Source organism: Oncorhynchus keta, chromosome 2 (genome assembly GCF_023373465.1).
Source record: "Oncorhynchus keta strain PuntledgeMale-10-30-2019 chromosome 2, Oket_V2, whole genome shotgun sequence".
Taxonomy (NCBI): domain Eukaryota; kingdom Metazoa; phylum Chordata; class Actinopteri; order Salmoniformes; family Salmonidae; genus Oncorhynchus; species Oncorhynchus keta.
Genome location: NC_068422.1, coordinates 10,481,231 through 10,506,649, shown reverse-complemented (window position 1 = coordinate 10,506,649; position 25,419 = coordinate 10,481,231). Strand labels below are relative to the sequence as shown.

Sequence of the window (25,419 nt, the reverse complement as noted above, 5' to 3'; positions counted from 1 at the left end):
GAGCCAGTACTATTACAGTGATGAGCTGCTCATTAAATGTTTATTTACCTGCCTCGGTCTCATCACACCTCTTGTAATGATGACAGGAGGGGAAGAGAGGGAACCGGGAGTCTGGCAGACAGTCATGTTGGAGCTAAACAGACAGGCCTAGCAGGCCTCTGGTTATAAACTGGAGAAGCTCAGGGGGCTGTCTCTCTGTGACCCTCTGTGTGTATCTCAGGGAAAGGTGTCCAGGCAAGACCACATAGTCTGAGGGAAAGGTGTAGAGTTACTACCACATAGTCTCAGGGAAAGGTGTCCAGGCAAGACCACATAGTCTGAGGGAAAGGTGTAGAGTTACTACCACATAGTCTCAGGGAAAGGTGTCCAGGCACCCCCACACAGTCTCAGGGAAAGGTGTAGAGTTACTACCACATAGTCTCAGGGAATGGTGTCCAGGCACCACCACACAGTCTCAGGGAAAGGTGTCCAGGCACCCCCACACAGTCTCAGGGAAAGGTGTAGAGTTACTACCACATAGTCTCAGGGAATGGTGTCCAGGCACCACCACATAGTCTCAGTGAAAGGTGTCCAGGCTCTACAGGTGTATTGACACTTTTAAAGTGAATTCCTTCTTGGTTTTACAATACCACTGTAGGTGGTGGAAGAAGAGTTCTGTAAGAAAATGTTCCAAAAGTTTGGAAAGTAATGATTTGTTAGTGTTAAATTCTCCAGTGTTAAATTAACACTGAATGTGTGGACCCCTATAGATACTGGAATAGTGTTAAATTAACATACTGCTTGGAGTAAAACCTTATATCCCAGAGTGCCTTGCCTTTTGAGTGAATTGTAGAGTTTACCGCCCATGACTGTATTTGTTGGTGACAGAGACATCATTGTTGCATTCATCCATTTTAGTCCTATGGTCTTCACCATGTGAAATACTGAGTAAATATGTTACTACAATTAAATTGTTTTAATACAATGGGTATCTCATAAGGCCTTATTTTGAGGTCCTCCAATCTAAACATAACAATGAACTCTGTCAGTGTTGAACCAAAACCACGCCCATCATTGTCATATTTCCCAGCATGCTGTATTGCAGGTTGATTTGAAGAATCGTTTGTTTTAATATCTATGTTTTTGTATTACATTGACTGATTAATTCAACTTATGCTCCTCAATAAAAATTACATACATTCTTTAAACTAATCCAATATGCTACTTGGATTTGTTGCACCCATTACTGAAATGTTTGTTCCAGTTTAGATGCTTTAGGTAGTCTCTTCTTTCAGTCTTCCGAGGAGTCCAATTGCTTAGTAGGAATTGAAAAAATGAAAGAATGCAGTTGATGAAGTGGATTTTGAATACAATAGAGGTAGAATCAAGGAGAATTTGAGTATTGTCCAAAAGAACTGAGAACGGAGCAAAGTTGTGGCCAAACGTTTTGAGAATGACACAAATATTAATTTTCAGTCTGCTGCCTCAGTTTGTATGATGGCAATTTGGATATACTCCCGAATGTTATGAAGAGTGATCAGATGAATTGCAATTAATTGCAAAGTCCCTCTTTGCCATGCAAATTAACGGAATCCCCCCAAAAACATTTCCACTGCATTTCAGCCCTGCCACAAAAGGACCAGCTAACATCATGTCAGTGATTCTTTCGTTAACACAGGTGTGAGTGTTGACGAGGACAAGGATGGAGATCACTCTGTCATGCTGATTTAGTTCGAATAACAGACTGGAAGCTTCAAAAGGAGGGTGGTGCTTGGAATCATTGTTCTTCCTCTTTCAACCATGGTTACCTGCAAGGAAACACGTGCCGCCATCATTGCTTTGCACAAAAAGTGCTTCACAGGCAAGGCTATTGCACCTATATTAACCATTTATCGGATCATCAAGAACGTCAAGGAGAGCGGTCAATTGTTGTGAAGAAGGCATCAGGGTGCCTAAGAAAGTCCAGCAAGCGCCAGGACCGTCTCCTAAAGTTGATTCAGCTGCGGGATCGGGGCACCACCAGTACAGAGCTTGCTCAGGAATGGCATCAGGCAGGTGTGAGTGCATCTGCACGTATAGTGAGGCGAAGACTTTTGGAGGATGGCCTGGTGTCAAGAAGGGCAGCAAAGAAGCCACTTCTCTCCAGGAAAAACATCAGGAACCGACTGATATTCTACAAAAGGTACAGGGATTGGACTGCTGAGGACTGGGGTAATGTCATTTTCTCTGATGAATCCCCTTTCCGATTGTTTGGGGCATTTGGAAAAAAAGCTTGTCCGGAGAAGACAAGGTGAGCGCTACCATCAGTCCTGTGTCATGCCAACAGTAAAGCATCCTGAGACCATTCATGTGTGGGGTTGCTTCTCAGCCAAGGGAGTGGGCTCACTCACAATTCTGCCTAAGAACACAGCCATGAATAAAGAATGGTACCAACACATCCTCCGAGAGCATCTTCTCCCAACCATCCAGAAACAGTTTGGTGACGAACAATGCCTTTTCCAGCATGATGGAGCACCTTGCCATAAGGCAAAAGTGATAACTAAGTAGCTCGGGGAACAAAACATAGATATTTTGGGTCCATGGCCAGGAAACTCCAAGATCTTAATCCCAATTGAGAACTTGTGGTCAATCCTCAAGAGGCGGGAGGACAAACAAAACCCCACAAATTCTGACAAACTCCAAGCATTGATTATGCAAGAATGGGCTGCCATCAGTCAGGATGTGACCCAGAAGTGAATTGACAGCATGCCAGGGCGGCTTGCAGAGGTCTTGAAAAAGAAGGGTCAACACTGCAAATATGGACTCTTTGCATTAACTTCATGTAATTGTCAATAGAAGCCTTTGACACCTATGAAATGCGTATAATTATACTTCAGCCTTCCATAGTAACATTGGACAAAAATATGTAAAGACACTGAAGCAGCAAACTTTGTGGAAATGAATATTTGTGTCAACTTTTGTCCACGACTGTACAGTGATGAGAATGATCCTTCATATCTAGTAGGGGTAGGTTTTTTAAATGAGGAGCAGCTGAGCAGAGTTCCATATTATGTGATATAAAGGTGATGAATATGTGACATGTTGCAAGTATGGTGGGAATCATGAAGCCACGCCTCACAGGGGTGAAAGAGGATGAGTTGGCCAAAGTCAGGGTAGTAAAGAGCATATCATATGTAGCAGCTGTGAAAAGGGTTGAGGGTTTGAATGGTGCATCTGAAGAGTCCATGGTGGTAGATAGGCCTACGCTGCAGGCTGCAGCGGTTGCTGTTCACCAGCAGGATCCTGATATTTTAAAGGTTAAGAAGGTGGACTTTGTGGCCTGTATAGCTATGGTAATTAATGGCACTGCCAAGGTAGAGAGAAGGTCCAGAAAGATAGAAATCATAGTCGACGCGGCGAAGCGGTTCCTGGGGTTAAGAGATTTCTCAGCAAATTAGTTACATGGAATATTGGCACAAGACGTCCTGCCCTCTCAAGTCCTAGAGCCTGAGAAGGGAGATATGGAGAATTATAAGGAGGAAGAAGTGGGAGTTTTGTTTGTTTTGGCAATGTACTATTTTTATTGTGGTGGATTAAGTTAGTTTCACTATGTACGGATTTGTTTTATTTTAGAATTCTTTTTTTGGTTTGAACCCGTCCAGTTGGTGGCGGCAATACACCTTTTTGGGTTGTAGTCCGCCATAAAACCCACAGAAGAAGAACAATTTCAGTCTTCTCAACCCTGGCATTTTGAAGGCAGGTCAAAAAATTCAGAAGTTTGGATATCCCCACCGTGGCTGAATTTCAATAGGAATTATAAATCCCTTTGCAAGTCAGCATAATGTGACAGGTTGTGTGAATAATCCAACATGTTGGGTTGTTCGGATTAACCAAACGTGAGTTAAGTTAACCATCAGTTGGTTTTTATTCACTTTCATGCTGGGTTGACCAAGCAGGTGGGGCTTTTTTTAATACATTATTTTCAGGAGGCGTGGCTTTTATATAGTTATATTTGGCCACCTGTGAAAGTAAATAACAATGCTGTTTGTCCTCAGTCGGCTTCATCCATAAGTGCATCGATGACATTGTCCCCACAGTGGCTGTACATACATATCCCAACCAGAAGCCATGGATTACAGGCAACATCCGCATCGAGCTAAAGGCTAGAGCTGCCGCTTTCAAGGAGTGGGAGACTAATCTGGATGCTTATAAGAAATCCCGCTATGACCTCAGATGAACCATCAAACAAGCAAAGCGTCAATACAGGATTAAGATTGAATCCTACTACAACAGATCTGACGCAGGTCAGATGTGGCAGGGATTGAAAACTATTACAGACTACAAAGGGAAACCCAAATGCAAGCTGCCCAGTGACGCGAGCCTACCAGATGAGCTAAATTACTTTTATGCTCTCTTCGAGGCAAGTAACACGAAGCATGCACAAGAGCACCAGCTGTCCTGGATGACTGTGGGATAACACTCTCGGTAGCCAATGTGAGCAAGACCTTTAAACAGGTTAACATTCACAAAGCCGCTGGGCCAGACGGATTTCCAGGACATGTACTCAAAGCGTTGACCAACTGTCAAGTGTCTTCACAGAGATAGTCAACCTTTCCCTGACCGAGTCTGTAATCCCTACATGTTTCAAGCACCATAGTCCCTGTGCCCAAGGAAGCGAAGGTAACCTGCCTAAATGATTACCGCCCCGTGGCACTCACGTCAGTAGCCATGAAGTGCTACAGCATCCTTGTGGACACCCTAGACCCACTCTAATTTGCATATCGCCCCAACAGATCCATAATGACACAATCTTAATCGCACTCCATACAGCCCTTCTCACCTGGACAGAAGGAACACCTATGTGAGAATGCTGTTCATCAACTACAGCCCAGGGTTCAACACCCTTAGTGTCCACGAAGCTCATCATTAAGCTAAGGACTCTGGGACTAAACACCTCCCTCTGCAACTGGATCCTTGACTTCCCGACGGGCCGCCCCCAGGTGGTAAGAGTAGGCAACATGAGTCTGTCATTCTGATCCTGCATGGCCAAACATGACTCCAACACCATCATTACGTTTGCTGACGACACAACAGTGGTAGGCCTGATCACCGACAACGATGAGACGGCCTATAGAGGGGAGGTCAGAGAACTGGCAGTGTGGTGCCAGGACAACAAGTCTCTGTCATCGGAATTTCATAATTCCTATAATTAAATTCACTCAGTCTATTTTATAAGAATTTGTAAGATTCTTATTTGCATAAAATAGACAGAGACCAGTCTTATTAAAATTAGATAATAGTATTTATTCTCGGAGCTCGCTGCCATGAAGCCACAAACAGTTTATATACAAAATATGACGTCATAGGTTATAAACTGTCCTTCCTCCTCTCGACCAGGGCAAAACGGGTTCAAAAGTTTATTCCAACCCCCTCGCTCGCTCACTCCAGACACACACTTATCAAGATTCACTTCTGGAATCTTCACCTTCATCCATCACTATTTAGAAGACAGTTCCAGATAATGGAAAACCCAGGAAAACACTCTCTGCCTTATCTAAACATCCCAGAGCTAAGTTGAGTCTGTTCAACCCTAGGTTAACGATCCTTTCTGCTTACTTAAAACCCACCCTCCCCAACCTAGGTGGAATGGTATTTATGTTTAATTACCCCATTTCATGCTACACAATCCCTTCCTTATGAATTATCATTATTAATCAGATATAACAAAACAGAGTAGAGTTTTAATAGTTATAGTTCTATTTAAAATGTAGATATTGTTTAGTCATTATTCATAAAATATCTAACACTCTCCCTCAATGTGAACAAGACAAAGGATCTGAACAGGCCCCCATTAACATCAACAGGGCTGTAGTGGAGCGGGTCGAGAGTTTCAAGTTCCTTGGTGTCCACATCACCAACAAACTATCATGGTCTAAACATACCAAGACAGTCGTGAAGAGGGCACGACAAAACCTTTTCCCCCTCAGGCGACTGAAAAGATTTGGCATGGGCCACCAGATCCTCAAAAGGTTCTAAAGCTGCACCATCGAGAGCATCCTGACCGTTTGCATCACTGCCTGGTTTGGCAACTGCTCGGCATCTGACCATAAGGCGCTACAGAGGGTAGTGCGAACGGCCCAGTGAATCACTGGGGCCAAGCTTCCTGCAATTCAGGATCTCTATAATAGGCGACGTCAGTGGAAAGCCCATAACATTGTCAGAGACTCCAGTCACACACGTTATAGCCTGTTTTCTCTGCTACCGCACAGCAAGCGGTACCGGAGCGCCATGTCTAGGACCAAAAGGCTCCTCAACAGCTTCTACCCCCAAGCTATTAGACTGCTGAACAAGTCATACAAATTTCCACCGGACAATTTACGTTGACATCCTCCTTGTACACTGCTGCTACTAGCTGTTTGTTTGTTACCTATGCATAGTCACTTCGCCCCCACCTACATGTACAGATTACCTCAACTAGCCTGCACCCCTGCACACTGACTCCATACCGGTGCCCCCTGTATATAGCGTCATTATTGTTATTCTTATTGTTGTCACGCCCTGGACTTAGTATTTTGTGTTTTCTTTATTATCTTGGTCAGGCAGGGTGTGACATGGGTATTTACGTGGTGTGTTGTGTCTGAGGGTTTTTGTTATGGGATTATGTGTTATGGGATTGTTGTTTAGTATAGTAGTCTAGAAAAGTCTATGGTTGCCTGGAGTGGTTCTCAATCAGAGGCAGGTGTTTATCGTTGTCTCTGATTGGGAACCATATTTAGGCAGCCATATTCTTTGAGTGTTTCATGGTTGATTGTTCCTGTCTCTGTGTTTGTTTGCACCAGATAGGGCTGGTTTGGTTTTTCACAGTACGTTTAGTGTTTTGTATTGTTCGTTATTATCTTTATTAACCACGCTGCGTTTTGCAGCAAAAGTCCTCAGGAGTATAAACAAGGCCTGCAAAAACTGTTTGACCAACTACAGTCAGACTCTTCTCTCAAAACAATGTTGAGAATGCAAGACGTTCAGTAGCTATAGTATGTGGCCTGCCCATAGGGCCTGTCTCGATGCTCCTAGGGCTTGTCATGGTCTGGGGTTAGTATTGTGTGTCACAATGTGAGCATGAATATATCAGCTCAAGTGATCTTTAAAAGGGTATTGTCACGACTTCCGCCGAAGTTGACTCCCCTGCCTGTTCGGGCGGTGCTCAGCGGTCGTCGTCACCGGCCTACTAGCCGCCACCGATCCCTTTTTTGTTTGTCTTTTTTTTCTCTTATTAGTTTCACCTGTGTTTTGTTGTATGAGCTTCCTTATTTAAAGTACGTGTACCCGCCCTTGTTTTGTGCGGGATTGTCTTTGTGTTACGTGAGTGCGTTTAGGTAGAGGTGTATAATATTTTCTGGACTTGGCACCCTGTGTTTTGGGTAGTCACATTTACTGTCCGCGCCGTGTTGTTGGGCTTGTCATTGTTTGTGCCATATTAAAAGACCACTTTTTCCAAGTGGAACTCTCTGCGCCTGATTCCTTCCTCACCCACCTAGTCCCGCGTGACAGGTATGCTGTAGGAAACAGAAACCCCACAGCATCTTACACTGCAGCACTGTGAAACTGATCTGCTTTTACAATACAACACATTATATTATTTTGTTATCTCACGTGTTTACTTTCTGTCATACAGTATATACCTGTATTATACCTCAAAAGAAGGCCACACCATTTTACAGTACACATTGTCTTCTCTGTCCCTATTCACAGGACAGTGACTGATCAGTCTGACCGTTTGTTATACATCCATAATGCTGTCCATCAGGTGGGATAACCCATAAGACGGTGTTATAAGACAGCTTATACCCTGAACCACTTGAATAGTGTGCATTTCCTAATTTCTCCCCATCCACCCTTTCTCCATGGGTGGCTCCAGGGAGGGGCTGTGCTGAAACCCCTCAAGCATAGGCCTAGCACTCCCATTAGCATCCCCAAAACAAATGTATTAGCATGTACGTCATACACTACGTGGCCAAAGGTATTAGTGAATTTGGCTATTTCGGCCACAGCCAGGCACACAGCCATGCAATCTCCAACAAACATTGGCAGTAGAATGGCCTGTACTGATGAGCTCAGTGACTTTCAACATGATACCGTCGTAGAATGCCACCTTTCCAACAAGTCAGTTTGTATTATTTTTGCCCTGCTAGAGCTTCCCCGGTCAATTGTAAGTGCTGTTATTGTGAAGTGGAAACTTCTAGGAGCAACAACAGCTCATCTGCGAAGTGGTAGGCCACACAAGCTCACAGAACGGGACCGGCGGGTGCTGAAGTGCGTAGCGTGAGGAGCAGTGGAAACACGCTCTCTAGAGTAATGAATCACTCTTCTCCATCTGGCAGTCCCACGGACGAATCTGTTTGGCAGATCCCAGGAGAACGCTACCTGCCTGAATCATAGTGCCAACTGTAAAGTTCGGTGGAGGAGGAATAATGGCCTGGGGCTGTTTTTCATGGTTCGGGCTAGGCCACTTAGTTCCAGTGAAGAGAAATCTAAATGCTACAGCATAAAATAACATTTCAGATGATTTTGTGCTTCAAACTTTGTGGTAAGTTTGGGGAAGGTCCTTTCCTCTTTCAGCATGATAATGCCCCTGTGCACAAAGTGAGGTCCATACAGAAATGGTTTGTCAAGATCGGTGTGGAAGAACTTGACTGGCCTGCATAGACCCTGACCTCAACTTCATCGAACACCATTGGGATGAATTGGAACGCCAACTGCGAGTGAGGCCTAATCGCTAACCTCAGTGCCCAACCTCACTAATACTCTTGTGGCTGAATGGAAGCAAGTCCCCATCGCAATGTTCCAACATCTAGTGGAAAGCCTTTCTCAGAAGAGTGGAGGCTGTTATAGCAGCAAATTGGGGACCAAATCCATATTGATGCCCATGATTTTGGAATGAGATGCTCGATGAGCAGGAGTTCACATACTTTTGTCCATGTAGTGTAGATAGCAAGCTCCTAAAAGCTACCCCAGTGAAACATTTCTGGTGCTGCCATTGGCCTGGTTTGCCTCCATCCCCTCTCAAGAGACATCCGCTGCCAAATGAGAACTTTTCCCCTCACCACACACACCTGTAGCATTGTAAAGAAGCTTGCATACCAGGAGTATTGACAATGACTGGAAGTGAGTAGAAGGTCAAAACCAGAGGGTGGAGGTGTACCTCGGCAGAGGAAACAAACTCGGAAACAATGAAAATAAATCCAATAAATCTTACTTGCTATGCATTGTCTTGTTTTCTATTATGAGAGGAAAGGGGAAAATCACTGTATGCATTTTTAAGAGGGCCCCTCTCCTTATTTCTATTCCATTTTATTCCTTAGCCTCAGATTTTGAGCGACCTCTGATAATCTTGCAGAGGTGAACGCAGTCATTCGCCTGAAACCTGAATATGGAAAAGAGATTAGAGGCACAGAGGGATGTATGGAGTACAGGTGTTGAATATTATAGTATGTACATTTCATTAGAGGTTAGAAGTCTGACTGAGTGTATGATTTGGCCTGAAATATTTTTATTTAAAGTCTTTATTTGAAGTGTTATCCTGAATAGTAAAAGCCTTACCTTGTCTTTGAATGGAATTGAAATAAAAAAGGAAAAAAATACCCTTCTGGCAGATTCAGTGTCACGGATTCCCCCGGTACTGCTGCTCTTTCCGTGTACCAGTTCCGGAGGTCTACGTCACCGGCCTTTTAGGCATCACTGAACTGTCACATGACGCACACCTGATTCCAATTTCCCTTTAGTAATTGTATATATGTGCCCTCTGTTCACCATTGTCTTGTCGGTTATTGTTCCCATGTCTGTTGGTCTGTGAGTACCTTTGGTTTGTGGTTTCGGCTTTCCTGCTGCTTGTATTGTGCACTTGTTACGGGTGTATTGTTGTGCATTTGTTATTACGGGTCTCGTCCCGTGTAGTGTATTGCTTGTCTTGTCCCATGTGTTTATTAGATGTTTTACCTCGCTCTTTTGGTTGGGTTTCATCCCTGTATTTTTGTATAAGTGTTTGTTTTGGGCATCGTCCCTGTGCCTTTTCATGGCATGTTGTATATTTTGGGTGGAGTATTAAACCTCGCTATTACGAATTCCTGCGCCGGCCTCCAATCATTTATACAACGTGACATTCAGCATCTGATAAAAAGAGCACACAAAGTAGAGCGAGCTATCGACTGTATACCCTGCTGAAAAAAACAGCATAGACCGGCATGCATTTCAAGCGGGTCCATTCTGGTGTATACCTGTCAGATGCTGGTCTAGCTGTTTCTGCTGGCTGACCAGCATGGTCTAACTCATTCTGCAGATTGTAGGTCAATAAAAGTTCCAATTGTTGCATATCCCCCACTCAGACTGGATTCCAATAAGAATTAGAAATCACTTTGCAAGCCAGCAAGCCAGTGACAAGCAAAAACACAACGAAGACTGGTCACCAGCCTATGCTGATATATGCTGTTTTTTTCAGCAGGGTATCCTGTAGGTTATCCCTGAGTGAGGATAAGACAATTGTCACTGATACTGTTGATGTCCACCTGAGATGGTCCATTTTAACGAAAGCTGAGTGATTCAATACCATACATTTTTTTCCTTCACAACTAGGGTTGTGGTGGTCATGACATTTTGTCAGCAGGTGATTGCCAAGCAAATACTGTAACTACCGGTCTCACAGTCATTGAACATGAATTAATATAAACACATTTAGCATCTCTGGGCTTCCACACACAACCTACAAGCCCCTGATGCCGACCTTTGGAACAGCTACATTTTAAAGTCTAAAACATCCATGTAATATAGCCTACACCATCGCAATACATTTATTTTGTATTTTAGACAGGTCTAAAGAAACATGATATGAAGAAAATGTCTATTTCAGAAGAACAGAATAGCATAGTCTGAGTTGTCCTTATGTTAGGCCCTGATTAATTTAGAGTTATTTATGCAGCTTTAGTTATCAAAACATATTGCCCAATGTTTGTATTTTTAATACATTCTAAGGCTGCATGATGCAACTCTAATGATGATTTGAAAAAAAGCTGCATGAAAGGCATGAGCTCTGCTTAGTTTTTTTGCGCAAGCTGTACACACTTCATCAGTCTCTCATTCACAATTTGACAAGCTCTTGATAATGCCTCGAATTTCCCGGTTGTATCCCCTTTGTGGCATCGTAATGCCCCCTAAAAAAATCCATGCCTTTGGGCTGAATATAATAATTAGAATTCCCTTCTCCCGGCTACCTGCTCTGAAGGACCTTTCACTCACATGGCTCTCTCAGGTAGGCTGCCTTTGTCAATTTAGAATCCCCCATACTACAAAAGATGATCTATTTTATTCTGTCCGAGAAATAAATATTCCAAACATTGTCTGTTACAATGTGTTGTTTTAAGGGTAAAAAATGACCAGCCACTATGTTTAACAGCAGAGAAAACCCACGAGATTATATTTTTTCAACTTGAAATTTTATGACTTTTCCTAGAGTGACCACATTAGAATAAGTGAAACATCGTCTTTGTTCATATTTCCATGAAAGTTTTACACCACCATGGTACAAAGATATTCTTAGGGTACTTTTTAACAGGGCAGTTATAAAATAATTTACACACCACAAAAACCACAAAGACTCACACAAAATTTGATTGTATGCTACTGATTGAACTCAGACAAAACTAAAACTTTCTTGTGCATGTACAGCATCTCCCCCCACGACCCCCCTCCCCCAAGCTGAAAGAGACATTTTTGTCAAAGAACAGGCAAAATACCATGGTCCTTGTCACCATACAACAACCAGGGCAGAATGACAGCACAAAGTGTCATAAGGATGACCCCAGGGCCCACAAGACATGCAGTCGCCCATGCCCAGGACACGCCTCAACATTCTACATGTTCATCACACCAGCCATGGAGGGTTTCCGTAAAGGGCGATTTTCCGTGCCACGATGCCACTGAAAGTCTTTCACACTTTTTTAAGAATGCTACGATTTGATAACCAGGAGTCGAGACCTGCAAAATGTGTGAGAGACAAACTGGCGGCCATAAGAGAGGTCTGGGAGAAGTGGGTGGAGCATCTGCCATGCCTCTACAACCCTGGGCCTGAAGTAACAGTGGATGAGCAACTGGTTCCGTTCAGAGCTACATTTTTATTTTCATGTCTGTAAATGTAATGTAATATCATTGCTGTAATATCATTGATTTATGTGATTGTTTTCTGTGACACTGATACTAATTACTGATTGTAAATCTCTTTTGTCAAAAGGTCACGGTCCTTTCCGGGAGTATATGCCCAGCAAGCCAGCAAAGTATGGCATCAAGATATGCGTGGCCTGAGACGCACAATCCAGCTACCCTTGGAAGATGCAAGTCTACACAGGGAAGCTGACCAGTGGAGGCCCGGAGAAGAACCAGGGGATGCGGGATGTGACAGATGGACTGAGGGGGCACAATGTCACCTGTGACAATTTCTTCACCTCTTATGAACTCAGCCAACAACCTGGACAAGGTGATTGGAACATGCAGCTGCCGGAGGATGACTTGATGTGTCCTCATACAATTCCTTTGTGATATGGAACAAGATCAACCCTACCTGGATGCCTGATAAGTGGAACAAGAGGAGGGTGTTCCTGGAGCAGCTGGGAAAGGCACTTGTAACCCCACACATTCAAAGAAGGGAGTGTCTCCCCCGCACAGCAGCCTCTGCAGCATTTGTGAAAGCTGTTCAGGGGGCTGAATATTGTCCTGATCAACATGAGGCTGCAGCTGGGGCAGGCAAGAGGAGGAGATGCCAATTCTGCCCCGCCAAAGAACGACTGTAAAACAAATAGTATGTGCTGCACATGTGAGAGATACATCTGCAGTGCATGCACAAACACTTGCATACTGTCCTACATGTGCTAATTAGAGTTGATTGATTTATGTTCTTCACGTTTTTGTTTTGTATCTATCTTATTTGATTCTTATTTATTGTTGTTATTTGTACACCTTGTGGGTGGAGGCAATGGTTCAAAAAATGGGAGAAGGCCAGTATTTTGTAGTTGAATTCCTCATTGTACAGTATATAAGAATATATCAATGTTGACAAAACAGTTCAAGACTTATTGTTCCCTTCAATAAAATACATTAATATCTACTTTCTGCACATTTCTGATACTTTTTTAGGCTATACAAGTGCTATCTCTCGCCAAAAAATTTGTACACCTATGCAGTACCTTTAGCAATAATAATAATAGTACACCTCTACTAAAGTAAAGAAAACAATTATGACAGGTGTGTTGTAATGAAAGCGAGTGGTGTCCACTGATTAAATGCAGTCTTTCTGCATTGTGAAGAGGGAAAACCCAGATATTCACGAAGTTTGTGATGAATGACAGGTTGTTTCTTCATGCAAAATAGATTTGGGGTAACCAGTTACAAATGTGAGTGTGGAGCATACAAGTTAGCAGGTGTCAGGCTAACTAGCTAGCCAACTCCAGTCATGTGCTAACGTTTGTTGGTTAACCTAGCTTTAGCTGACTAGTTGTAATGTTGTAGTTTGCTGGGCCAAATCTTCGACGAAAAAGAATAGGTTTGTCAATCAAGATACAAAAGATCTCCAATTGTAAAACCTCTTCTAATTTTAGTCATAGACATGACTACTGGTAGTTGTTTAGCTAGCTAAGTTAGCAAAAATGTAAATAATTACATATCTCCCCACTGTAACACAGTAGTATGTTAGTCAGCAGTACACAATATGGGTTTCAGTAGATAAAGTTAAGCTAGTTAGCTAGGTGGCTTGCAGGAAAACTTATTTTCTTAGCTAGCCACCATATCTGCCCTCTTGGTTCTGGCATCGGCTGTAGCTGAGTTTCTAACGTTAGCAAAATCCGACTCTTTTTTTTTCTTCTCTTCTTTGCTATATTCCGTTTGAAACATTTATGGTTGAGTGTCACCATGTAAAGCAATTGCATCTGGACAGTTCTTTCAGTTTTGTCCACCTTGGGGGAGGGATTGGGGCCAGAGGACAAAACACCGCCAAACACAAGTTGTAGTCTATCAGAAACTGGAAAAAATGTGTCTGCTGGTACTGTATATATTAAGCAATTAATCCGCCGATAGGAACATCACTGAAAGACGTCCAATGGCGCTATCAAATAAGGACAACCACATCTACACCCACAAAAACATATAGTTCGATCAGTATAACATAGAGCCTTTGCAAAATTCTACAAAGCAGGACTACATACATTTTTAGGTCCCCTCCCAACCATTAATCCACCGGAAGCCGTCATAGGGTGTATCATTCAGTATGCGATGCCCTGACCTGCCGTCCCCCTGGGCAATAATGTGTGAAACACATCTCACTGTCCTAGAAATGCTACAGACATGATGAAAATAAGTCCAGATTCCCCAGGGTGAAATCCCCCTTTAAGATATGTATAGTTCCTATATTGCATCCCCTTTTAACATACACCATTCTCTTTTCTAGGAATGTAGTCTATTCTCAGAAATCTGATGTCACATAAAAGTAGAGAAAGAAACAGGCAGGTTGGAGCCAATATACTGTACATGGCAATTAACACCGCTATTTGTCTACTTATGTGGCTTCCTCTCGGAGTAGGAAATGAACTTCTCAGTGGAAATGTAATTTCACAGCCTGTTAGTTAGGCTTTGAACCTCAACAGTAAACTGGAAATGAAATATGGGTGCTTGTGTGTGTTGGGGGCCACACCCCTAGGCACCCAGGCCCACTAGAACCACTTTGGTAGGGGCCAGTGGGGCCCTCACCACCAGGTCAACAGTCTCTCTGGGCTTTAAGTGTGTAAACACTGAAAGAGTGAACCCAACATATTTAACACTTACAAATAATGGCACAGAGTGACGAGAAGGAGGAACATAGGGGGAATGAGGGAGAGAGAGATGGAGAGAGACAGTAACAGAGAGTGGGAGAGAGAGAGAGATGGAGAATGAGAGTGAAGAGAGAGAATGAGAAATCGAGAGAGAGAGGTTTGAAACAGGGGAAGATACTCAGGTGTTATACTAATTTGGTGTAAAGCAGACCAAACCCACTAGATTAAATTAGTTAAAAAAATTAACATTTTACATCTGGCTAGAAATTAATAAGGAAATGATCTCAACAGAGAAAAATGTCCTTTTATAATATTGTACCTATGTCCCCCCAATAGAATCCCCATACTTTAACGATGACAGCTTATCCATACTAGAGGGGGAGATCAACAATTTCAAGGTTCAGGGACATGTACTAGACTGTGGTGACCTAAATGCCAGAACTGGACAAGAACCCGACACCCTCTGTCCCCCTGTGTACTAACACATACAGTGGGGTAAAAAATTATTTAGTCAGCCACCAATTGTGTAAGTTCTCCCACTTAAAAAGATGAGAGAGGCCTGTAATTTTCATCATAGGTACACGTCAACTATGACAGACAAAATAAGAAAAAGAATCCAGAAAATCACATTGTAGGATTTTTAATGAATCTATTTGCAAATTATGGTGGAAAATAAGTATTTGGTCAATAACAAAAGTTTATCTCAATACTTTGTTATATACCCTTTGTTGGCAATGACAGAGGTCAAACGTTTTCTGAAAGTCTTCACAAGGTTTTCACACACTGTTGCTGGTATTTTGGCCCATTCCTCCATGCAGATCTCCTCTAGAGCAATGATGTTTTGGGGCTGTTGCTGGGCAACATGGACTTTCAACTCCCTCCAAAGATTTTCAATGGGGTTGAGATCTGGAGACTGGCTAGGCCACTTCAGGACCTTGAAATGCTTCTTACGAAGCCACTCCTTCGTTGCCCGGGCGGTGTGTTTGGGATCATTGTCATGCTGAAAGACCCAGCCACGTTTCAGGTATGGTGCTCTTTGGATGCAACTCAGCATTCTTTGTCCTCCAAACACGATGAGTTGAGTTTTTACCAAAACGTTCTATTTTGGTTTCATCTGACCATATGACATTCTCCCAATCTTCTTCTGGATCATCCGAATGCTCTCTATCAAACTTCATACGGGCCTGGACATGTACTGGCTTAAGCAGGGGGACACATCTGACACTGCAGGATTTGTGTCCCTGGCGGCATAGTGTGTTACTGATGGAAGGCTTTGTTACTTTGGTCCCAGCTCTCTGCAGGTCATTCACTAGGTCCCCCCATGGGGTTCTGGGATTTTTGCTCACCGTTCTTGTGATTATTTTGACCCCACTGGGTGAGATCTTGCGTGGAGCCCCAGATCGAGGGAGATTATCAGTGGTCTTGTATGTCTTCCATTTCCTAATAATTGCTCCCACAGTTGATTTCTTCAAACTAAGCTGCTTACCTATTGCAGATTGTCTTCCCAGCCTGGTGCAGGTCTACAATTTTGTTTCTGGTGTCCTTTGACAGCTCTTTGCTCTTAGCCATAGTGGAGTTTGGAGTGTGACTGTTTGAGGTTGTGGACAGGTGTCTTTTATACTGATAACAAGTTCAAACAGGTGCCATTAATACAGGTAACGAGTGGAGGACAGAGGAGCCTCTTAAAGAAGAAGTTACAGGTCTGTGAGAGCCAGAAATCTTGCTTGTTTGTAGGTGACCAAATACTTATTTTCCACCATAATTTGCAAATAAATGAATAAAAATCCTACAATGCGATTTTCAGGATTTTTTTTCTCATTTTGTCTGTCATAGTTGAAGTGTACCTATGATGAAAATTACAGGCCTCTCATATTTTTAAGTGGGAGAACTTGCACAATTTGTGGCTGACTAAATACTTTTTTTGCCCCACTGTACCTGGAGTTGACAGCATTCCCTCCCCCATATGCCCCCCTAGACACAACTACGACAACACAATCATCAAAAACAGGTCACAACTCCTGCAGCTCTGTCGGTTGCTTGGTATGTACGTACAGTTGAAGTCGGAAGTTTACATACAGCTTAGCCAAGTAAATTTTAAACTCAGTTTTTCACAATTCCTGACATTTAATCCTAGTAAAAATGACCTGTCTTAGATCAGTTAGGATCATCACTTTATTTTAAGAATGTGAAATGTCAGAATAATAGTAGAGAGAATTATTTATTTCGGCTTTAATTACTTTCATCACATTCCCAGTGGGTCAGAAGTTTACAAACACTCAATTAGTAGTTGGTAGCATTGCCTTTAAATTGTTTAACTTGGGTCAAACGTTTTGGGTAGCCTTCCACAAGCTTCCCAAAATAAGTTGGGTGAATTTTGGCCCATTTCACCTGACGGAGCTGGTGTTACTGAGTCAGGTCTGTAGGCCTCCTTGCTCGCATACGCTTTTTCAGTTCTGCCCACAAATTTTCTATAGGATTGAGATCAGGGCTTTGTGATGGCCACTCCAAGTCCTTAAGCCATTTTGCCACAACTTTGAAAGTACGCTTGGGGTCATTGTCCATTTGGAAGACGTATTTGCAACCAAGCTTTAACTTCCTGACTGATGTCTTGAGATGTTACTTCAATATATCCACATCATTTTCCTCCCTCATGATTTTGCGAAGTGCACCAGTCCCACCTGCAGCAAAGCACCCCAACAACATGATGCTGCCACCACTGTGATTCACGGTTGGGATGGTGTCCTTCAGCTCACAAGCCTAATTTTTCCTCCAAACATAAGGATGGTCATTATGGCCAAACAGTTCTATTTTTGTTTCATCAGACCAGAGGACATTTCTCCAAAAAGTACAATCTTTGTCCCCATGTGCAGTTGCAAACCGTAGTCTGTTTTATTAGGGGTTTTTGAGCAGTGGTTTCTTCCTTGCTGAACGGCCTTTCAGGTTGTTGAAATAGAACTCGTTTTACTGTGGATATAGATACTTTTGTACCTGTTTCCTCCAGCATCTTCAGAAGGTCCTTTGCTGTTGTTCTGGGATTGATTTACACTTTTCGCAAAGTATGTTAATCTCTAGGAGACAGAACGCGTCTTGTTCCTGAGCGGTATGACTGCTGCGTGGTCCCATGTTGATGCAACACTCCATCAGTCTCCTTATTGTTAAAATAGCCCTTACACAGACTGGAGGTGTGTTGGGTCATTGTCCTGTTGAATAACAAATGATAGTCCCACTAAGCCCAAACCAGATGGGATGGCGTATAGCTGCATAATGCTGTGGTAGCCATGCTGGTTCAGCGTGCCTTGAATTGTAAATAAATCACAGACAGTGTCACCAGCAAAGCACCCCCACGCTTCACTGTGGGAACCACAAATGCAGAGATCATCTGTTCACCTAGACTGCATCTGTTACGGTTTTGCAATAGAGATTGCATAATCTTTGGATCTGTTGGGCATGTTGGGTATGTGGGTCTATTGGAGTGGGTCTAGGGTTTCTGAGTCTCAAATATAAAATATATTTAGATTTGTTTAACACTTGTTTTGGTTTCTACATGATTCCATATGTGTTATTTCATAGTTTTGATGTCTTCACTATTATTCTACAATTTTAGTAAAACAAAAATGGTAAAAATAAAGAAAACCCTTGATTGAGTAGGTGTCCAAAATGTTTTTTGAAATGGGTTTCAAAAAAGGTCCAGTTGCCAGGACCACAAGTAGAAATTCCATCTAGACATGATTGCCCTAGAGAACACAAACTATTCCTACCTCGGCCCAAACATCAGCGCCACAGGTAACTTCCACAAAGCTGTGAACAATCTGAGAGACAAGGCAAGTTTTAGATTAACTAACTTCTTAGTAATGACTCGGGACGTCTGTTTTGATACGAAAGCTTCTTTTAGTAAGAATACTTGTTTATGTTACATTTAACAACAATTGTTTTGGTACAGAGTGGTGCAGGTAAGATGCTGTCGGAAAGTCAGCCACAATCACCTGCACCTGCACATAATTGGCGCGTTATCACTCATTCCTCTCGCAAGGCATTCTGGGACTTGCAGTCAAAAAGCGTAATTCAACACAACCTAATACAATTACATATGCAAATAAATACAGCTCAAAGAATAAACTTAAACATTAACTCAAACACATTAAAGTTACAACAGCAAGAAAGGCCTTCTATGCCATCAAAAGATAATAAAATTATCATAACAATTAGGATCTGGCAAGAAATATTTGAATCAGTTATAGAACCCATTACCCTTCATGGTTGTGAGGTCTGGAGTCTGCTCACATATAAAGAATACAGAAAATGGGACAAACACCAAATTGAGACTGCATGCGGATTTCTTCAAAAATATCCTCTGTGTGCAATGTAAAATACCAAATACCAAAACACACACCGCCCAGGCAATGAAGGAGTGGCTTCGTAAGAAGTATTTCAAGGTCCTGGAGTGGCCTAGCCAGTTTCCAAAGCTCAACCTCATAGACAATCTTTGGAGGGAGTTGAAAGTCCGTGTTGCCCAGCACTGTATATACATATTATTCGATTTGGTTAGAAAACACTCTGAACTTTGTAAAACTGTTTGAATGATGTCTGTAAGTATAACAGAACTCATATGGCGGGCGAAAACCTGAGAAAAATCCAACCAGGATTTGGGAAATCTGAGGTTTGTAGTTTTTCAAGCTTGACCTATCAAAAACACAGTGTTTATGGGGTCAAATTGCATTTCCTAAGGCTTCCACTAGATGTCAACAGTCTTTAGAAACTTGTTTGAGGCTACTACCGTAAAGGAGGGGCTAATAAGGGCTCTTTGAGTCAGTGGATTCCTGGGAGTGCATTCTGATGAAGATCATCAAAGGTAAGTGAATGTTTATAATGCTCTTTCTGACTTCTGGGGCCTGTTGCACAAAACTAGGATAAGGGATTAAGCCAGGATATCTTGGTGATCCTGGCTCAATTGATCCGTAATCCGGTTGCACTAAAGATGGATAGGGGGCAGGAGGATATGTTATGGTATAAATTACCATGGAGATTTATTCTGTGGAGCTAGCCTGCTCCAGACCAGGCTAAATTCCAGGATCTATTTAATCTCATCCCTAATGTCAGTCAGCAGTCACCACAAATGGAAACCAATAGTTATTTCACTGCTCACTATACATTGTTATCACATATAACTAGACCCACTGTCATTATTTAAACGTTTGTGATCATTAATTTCAATGATTTTGGATAAAAAATGATTTTTAGATGTTGCTATCATTAGATAATTTACAGTTTCCCATAGACTATATATAAAATGATAGAATATTAGGGCCACAGAGGGAAAAAAAAGACAAGTCATAATATTGTAACCAGTTGTTTTAAAGGAGGACAGTTGTTAAAATGACAGATGCGGGGCATTTCGTGAAATTGTACTTCATAAACAAAGACATGCTGATGTGCCAGAATATTAAGTATCACATTGTCATAAGTATCAAAACTGTAAAAACAATGTAGCTTTTCTGCAGAAAGAACCAGCCTCATAAATGTATGACTTTATCCTTTTTCTTCAGTGTGGCCCTAGTACTCTGTCATATAAACAAATACACATTCTATATGAATATAAAAACACAATGTGTAACATTATGTTCCTTTATTGAATAAGGACAAAACAAAGCAGGTAAACCATCAGCTCCTTTCGAAACTGAAGTCACAGTGACTCTACAAGATGGAAAGCACAGAATCCAAGCATATTATACAAAATGATACATACACATTCAAAGGTCTGTATATAACACACCCTGCATGTCTGCACACTAAAATAAATGCAGGACAAATCCATACACATCAACTGAACAGACAAATGAATGGATGCAGTAGCCTCCCTGCAGCCTTGTATTACACACAGTATACCGCACAAAAATCATAAGAGGCCAAATTTGTAAAAAAACGAACCCAAAAAAACCCAAATTCCTCTGCCACCGCAGGACATATTTAACCAAAATTGAAAGCACACATACTAACTAAAATAATTCAACACATATTGGTCCCTCAGCAGCAGACCACTGTCGTCATCAGGGAAGATTGCCGGATTGTCCCAGTCCATGGCTGGTGGCACTCTGGGGGCCCTCTCCTTCCTCAGGCAGGCCACATTGTGGAGGACAGCACAAGCCACAGTAATATCACATGCCCTAACAGGGCTGACCCTTAATTTGTGAAGGCAGTGAAAGCGTGCCTTCAGGAGGCCAAAGGTCATTTCAACTCTGGCCCTGGTCCTGGCATGGGCATGGTTGTAGGCCTGCTGTGCTTCCTGGGGTTCTGTGAAAGGTGTCAGGAGAAAAGGCTGGCAGCCATACCCCCTGTCTCCCAGCAACACACCAGAGAATTCACCTGTCAACACAAAATCTCATCATTACTACCTCATAAACACAGTGATATTCTTGACACAGCCATGATGGTTATAAATAGGGGTTGTGTGGCTTACCTTGTGATAGGCACTGATAGATTTCAGAGGCCCGAAAGATTCTGGAGTCATGGACTGAGCCAGGCCATTTTGCCACAACATTGCTGATCACACAGTCAGCATTGCAGACCATCTGAAATCATAAGATGAGGAATATTACACCAATCAATGCACATCACTGGCAATGCAGAGTGTTCGTCAATGGACAATATCAAAAAGTTATGTTCACCTGAACATTAATGCTGTGAAAGGATTTCCTATTCACAAAATCGGCCTCATGGGCACCTGAGGGGCTTTTATCCTTATGTGTGTGCAGTCCACTGCACCAATGACATTGGGGAAACCTGTCACACAAAGTAATGAGTATCCTACTATGTGTTAACAGTTGTCCTGTAATTTGTAGATCCTCTTACCTGCAATCCTATAGAACTCCTCTTTGATGTCACAGAGTCTTCTGTGGCCAGGGAAGGAGATGAAGACATCTGCTAATGCTTTGATAGCCAGACACACACTCCTTATTGTGCGGCAAATTGTGGCCTTGTTCAGCTGTTCTGCATCCCCCACTGAGTACAGGAAGGCTCCACTAGCAAAAAGCGCAAGGCCACACAAACCATTTGCTCCACACTCAGTGCATGGCTCCGTGCAGTGCGGTGCTTAATCCTGGGACCCAGTAGTCTGCATAGATACCTGATGCCATCTGCAGAAAACCTGTATCTTTCATATAGATGGTCGTCAGGGAAGGCCAGTGGGTCCAACCGGTCCCTGAAGACCCTTTCTCGCCTGAAGGCTCTCCTCAGCACAAGTGCTTCTTCATCCACCACATCTCGCACGAATGGGCATGCCATTGTCAGAGCAGAAAGGAACACACAATTTTGGGCCTTCATATAGGCTAGTGGCCACACCTGGTGCTGGGGGTGGGCAAAAGAGGGCGATGCCTTATAACGATGACTTGGTTGTACTGATTGCTGGGAAAATAAAAAAACCTTAGAAAGATGCCACCGTCCTGTGTGCTCACAATAAGAGCTCATATGTCATGGCTCACTTGACTTTACGAGAATATACCTAATTTTTATTTTGAGCTGTGTCATCTTCTTGGAGCTGGGGGAGGAAATACAAATAATGATTAATACATTTGTGTTACAGTTAGCATACAGTGTACATTGAAGGCATATCTCACCTCCCTCTCAAGTTTTTTTATTTCAAGGTCCAGTTTCCTAATTGTCCTCTTTTTTATTTCGGACTCCAGTGCAAGATTTTCCATCTTTTTCTTCTTGTACTGAATGTCTATGTCTGCCAGTTCTATTTGGCGCCGGAGGTGGTTGCCATACAACTTTCTGATAGCTTGTGAGCTCTGTGAACACAATACAATTAGCGCAGCTGGAATTTGGCAGGATGTGGTGTCCTTTTATTAATACGCACTATGTTGCCAGGCTGGTTTTCCCACTGTATAGCATCTGGGTCCTGTAAAAGAAATTAGATTTTTTGATTTTGATGAGGACTCCTCACCATTGTAGAGTAAATAGTACTTTCAGTCTTACCATGATACCTCATGCCTTCTGGAATCCAGAGAGATGGTCTCCTCCTCATCATCATCATCGTCTCCATCATGTGCTGTTGCTGCTGCACTGGGGCCTTCACCCTATCACATTTAATCGGATTCATATTGAAGCTAGTAGACAAGACATGCCAGGCCTACAGTATGCCTTTGATGGAGTACTCACTGGATCAGCATCGTCTGGTGCTTGTGCTGGTGGCTCTAACAGGAACACAGTGCTGCCAGACACTGCAAGGCAATAGGTAAACCAAAGTCAAGACAGTCCAAATTGATTCAATATGAATGTGGTTGTATCCCATGTAGAGATGGAAGGACATACGTTGAATGAAGCGGGTGGCATCTTGGGAGGAACCTATGCTCGTCTCTTTCCCCCCAGGGATCCCCTCTAAGACGGGCCTGCCTTTATTTAGCTCCAAGGCCATGTCCTCTGCTGGGGTAAGGTCAGCCTTTGGTGACCCACCACCCGTGCCTTGTCTGTGGGTATTCTTTTTCACTGCTAAAACAGTACAGACAATGTGTGAGCAGGCACCTTCTGGGTACAATATATGCTTGTGCTTTGTTAAATATTAGTCAGGGACCATACCATTCTGCAGAATGTTCTTGTATTTGATTTTGACCTGCTGCCATGTCCGTTTTGGCCCGTTCATGTTTAATCTACACACACACACATTTAATGGAGTCACACTGCAAAAAATTACTTGGTATTTTTGTCTTGTTTTCAGTAAAAATATATAAAAAAAAAACTTAAATAAAGATGTATTTTCTTGATTTGCTAAATGACCTAGCAAAATAAGTATAGTTTAGACAAAAAATATAAACTTTAAGTAAATGTGTGCTTAAAACAAGCAAATAAAAAATCTGGCAATATAATAAAAATTCTCTTGAAATAAGTTTACTTTTTCCATAAACACTTAATTTTAGAAAAGTTCTCGTTTCACTGACAGATTTTTTTGCTTATTTTCCTAGGTAATTTTGCTCAAGAAAATATTCAAGATGTTTTTAGATATTTTTTTTTACTGAAAACAAGACAAAAATACTAAGTAAGAAAGACATTTTTGCAGTGCAGTGAGCAACCGACCGTGGGTCCTTTGAAAGGCGCTATATAAATTAAAGTGATTATTATTATAGCTCATCTATTTATTCAATTAAATTTTATTTATATAGCACTTTTCACAATTGTTTCATTCTGTCAAAGCAGCTTTACATTAATGAAAGCAGGAGAAACACAAAAACGGTGGACAACATAAGAAGCAGAGTACAACGGCTAAGATTAAACCGTACTGAGCGTAGTAACGTTAAATAATAATGTAAGGCTTTAATAATAATTTATCATAGCTTTATACAGTGTGATGGACTTACTTTACACAATTTCACTCATATCTGCAGTGCATTTCAATTAAAAATTTAACCGTTTCATAATTACAGTACAACTGCGTTTTTGGAGATGTGAATTAAATATTTGAATTGTAATTGTGATGTTTCAGCGGAGCGGTGAGTGTGTAATTGTGCACTACTTACGCATTCAGGCGGTCTGCAATACTTTGCCACGCTTTTTCTCTTTGCTTTATCACTGTGGCGGTGTTGCCTTTCTTCTTAATTATATCTTTTACCTCCTCGTATGCCTCCATGAGGATTTGTGCTTCCGACGGGGAAAAGTACGCGGCTCTAGTTGCCATGGTAAATCAGTTAATCTGTGATCTGTGGCGGGGTCTATTTGAGTGAGCCGTGAGCGCGCACCTATCCAGGATTGGTTTCACCTGGCTTAATGAATCCGTGTCTGCTCATCCTGGCTTGGTCTTTGTGCAACCAATTAAGCCTGGACGCACATGTTTTGGCTTCATTGAGCTCAGCTGAGTCATTTATCCCGGATGTCTTAATTCTACTTTTGTGCAACAGGCCCCTGTTGTCTCCAAAACATGACGGATATTTATTTGGCTGGTTTGGTCTCCGAGCGCCCTACTCAGATTATTGCATGGTTTGCTTTTTCCGTAAAGTATTTTTGAAATCTGACAGCTGTTGTATTAAGTAGAAGTCTCTTTTTAATTCTGTGAATAACACTTGTATCTTTCATCAATGTTTATTATGAGAATTTCTGTAAATTCATGTGACTCTCTGCAAAATCACCAGATGTTTTGGAAGCTAAACATTACTGAACGTAACGCGCCCATGTAAACTGAGATTATGCACTTTATCGAACAAAACATACATGTATTGTGTAACATAATGTCCTATGAGTGTCATCTGATGAAGATAAAAGGTTAGTGATTAATAACCATTAAAGAGAACACTTATTCAAACTGCAAAGTAAACATTAATGGTTCATCACCAGTTTGAATGTGTTCTCTTTAATGTTTAATTAGCAGTTTGAATAAGAGGTCTTTCATGTTTAGTTAGCATTTCTTTAAGTGTTCTCTTTAATGGTTCATTAACAGTTTGAATACGTCTCTTTAAAGAGAACACTTTTTCAAACTGCTAATTGAACATTAGAGAACACTTACTGAATTTGCCAAAACGCATGTTTCAATATTTCTCTCTGCAGCCAGGAAGAAAGGTGACATGTGGATGAGAACAAAAAATGAACTGTCAGCTGAAGCACAATACACCAAAAATATAAAGATATTAGAAAGCCT

The 25,419-nt window shown here is 42.1% G+C and overlaps 1 long non-coding RNA gene and 1 pseudogene across 1 annotated transcript; both read right to left on the bottom strand.

Moving 5' to 3' along the window:
• Positions 1 to 20,415: 20,415 nt before the first annotated feature.
• On the bottom strand, positions 20,416 to 23,031 carry LOC127909549 (putative nuclease HARBI1; annotated as a pseudogene).
• Positions 23,032 to 23,115: 84 nt separating this feature from the next.
• LOC127909556 (uncharacterized) lies at positions 23,116 to 24,687 on the bottom strand. Its single transcript, XR_008071934.1, has 3 exons — positions 24,308 to 24,687; positions 23,373 to 23,443; positions 23,116 to 23,285 (listed from the first exon to the last, which is right to left on the bottom strand). It is a non-coding gene; the product is annotated as an uncharacterized LOC127909556 (long non-coding RNA).
• Positions 24,688 to 25,419: the final 732 nt, after the last annotated feature.